The sequence below is a fragment of the Galeopterus variegatus genome, unplaced genomic scaffold (assembly GCF_000696425.1).
Source record: "Galeopterus variegatus unplaced genomic scaffold, G_variegatus-3.0.2 Scaffold30275, whole genome shotgun sequence".
Classification (NCBI taxonomy): Eukaryota; Metazoa; Chordata; class Mammalia; order Dermoptera; family Cynocephalidae; genus Galeopterus; species Galeopterus variegatus.
Window position 1 is genome coordinate 4354 of NW_007756386.1, and position 2786 is coordinate 7139.

Here is a 2786-nt window from a genome sequence, read left to right on the forward strand (position 1 = left end):
AGCCAATGTTTTCAGGCTAAGTAGTTGAATCTACTAAAAATAACAGTGTCTACTATCTCAATCCTCCAAAGTCTGTGAGCGTTGGGACTGTTATTTGTGCTTTTTTGTGGGTTAGTTTAATAAAATTGGGCAGCTAAAATTTTCAGTCCCATGTGCCTCCTAAATAAAAAACAAAATACTTATTATAAATTGACTTACAAAAGTAGAAACTGTCCTGCATGTTGCTGTTTGGGGTTTTGGTTTTTTGTTTTTTGTTTTTTTTTGTAAACAGATGATATTTCCAGCCAGCCGCAAGTCATCCAATTTTCTGTCAATCACACTCTTGTATGAGGCAGCAGAACTGAAGGGAAGAAATGATTGTTGTACAGACTGAATTGCTTTATATGGTCTCATGTGAAATAACTGGTGTAAGAATCTTGATCTTTTTTTTTATATTTGGAAACATCAAATAAAAATAGAAATAGATGATAAAAAAAATTAAAAAATAACCTTGTATGAACTGACTTGTTTAGGATACATTGTCTAATGAAAAAATGCAATTTATTGAATAGTATGATCTCACTTCTGTTATTATCTATATGTATAATGTATTTATGACATATTTCAAATCTAAAATCTAATCTACAGTCAGTACATATACATAAAACAGATCACATGTACTTTCCATTAATACACATACGTACATATACATACATACCCATAATGACTATGTATTATTTTCATAATAAAATGAAAAAAACTATAAAGATTTTTTTAAAATAGTGATATGGTAAAATACTGACAATATATTAGCTGAGAGAAGATATTATAAAGCAACACACATGTTATGATCTCCATGTCATAAAAGAAATGTGTGTAGGGGGATGCATGTGACACATGTAGTTGCATAGAAAAAACTGAAAGTCACCAAAATATGGAAGGTGTCTACTTCTGGAAGGTAGGGTATGGTTGATTGTTTTTCTTCTTTGTTATTTTCTTCATTATCTTGTTCTTTATTTTCCAAAGCTTCTCTAATAAACATCAGTTATGTTATAATCAGAAATGTTACACATTTTAAAGAAAAACTATGCACAAGGGAGTTTGTTGCAATATTGTTTGTAATGGCCAAAAAAGTTCGTGGAAAATAAAAATAAAAGATAACACGAACTTTTTGACGGTACCCTTGTATATGTATGTATCATATACAATACACACACAATGCATGATTCAATTAACAGTCAAATATGCTAGGGCTGAAATGCTATATTCTTCTTGCCCTGCAAACCTGACTTTCCCCTTCCTAATCTCAGGGGTGCTACCAGATGAGGTGAGCTTCTCAGCCCGATTCTGGACCATTTGTCCATGAAAAATCTCTCTGATCTTGGTTGTTCACATGTCAACTCCTCCAGAAAGCCTTCCTTAACAACTCTCCCAATCCCTCCTGCTACAAAGGTGCCCCATTCGGTGCCCCCGTAATAAACTTTATCACTGTACTAAAGAATCGATTAAATAATTTCTCATTGATTATTGCCTTTGTGTTCATAGTGCATTAAAGTTCTAACATACACCATGACCTGGAATGAAGTGACTAGATGGGATTAGCTGGTTCTGATTTGTACAGTCACACCATGGAGACAGAGTTAGTTATTACATATTATAATCACTAGTGAATTTACATCTAGATAGGGTGGTATTATCAGGAGTTGTTAATAGTAACAACAAGCTTACCTGAAAAAAAATTTCTCTACAATTGCTGCTTTCTCCATTGTAAAGTCAGTAGCAAAAAGAGTCTATGTAGCTTTAAAAAAAATTCTTCCCATGCTAGTAAAAAAAAATATTAATAGTTTTTAAATATGAAAGGATTTAGTTTTGTACTATACTAATAATTTATTACTTTAGACTGAATATTAGCACATCTACGAAAAGTAACTGTACATGTTATTACCAAATAATATATCTATAATTTGATTACCTTTGTTAAGAAAGCTGACTTTGGATTCTGGAAAATCATTTCTTGATTAGAGTTAGACATTTATGTACTTAAAACTACAACATTTACTATATCCATTTAGAAAAATAATAGAAAGTATCTAGTTTTGCAACCATTATAACAGTTTAATTATTCAGAAGATTTTTAACAGTGGAATATATTTCAATGAGATGAAGATTATTAAATGTTTTAATGAAGTCACTCATTTGGAAGACAGACTCTCATCTTATGATTAATTTCCCAGTTACCAAAATGTTAAATTAATAAAATGATCGTATCTTTTTCATGTAAAAAAAGAAAACAAAACCACAATGAGATGTCACTTCATACCCATTTGAATGGGTATCATTAAAAAGACAGAGGATACCAAGTGTTGGCAAGGACATGGAGAAATTGGAACCCTCATCCATTGTTGACGAGAATGTAAAATAGTGCAGCTGCTTTGGAAGATTTTTGTATTTCCTCAAATAGTTAAACAAAGATATGATCCAACAATGCCACTCCTAGGTATATATACAAGAGAAATGAAAACATAAGTCTACACAGATACTTGTATGAAAATGTTTCAGCAGCATTATTCATATTAAGCAAAAAGTAGAAACAACACAAATGTCCATCAACTGATGAATGGCTAAACAATATGTGGTATAGTCGTACAATGAAGTGTTATTCAGCCATGATACAGTACTGATAACATGCTACAGTATAGATCAACCTTCAAAACATGTTGAGTGAAAAAAACCAGTCATGAAAGATCACATATTATATGATTTTATTTATATAAAATGTCCAGAATAGACAAATCTATAGAGACAGA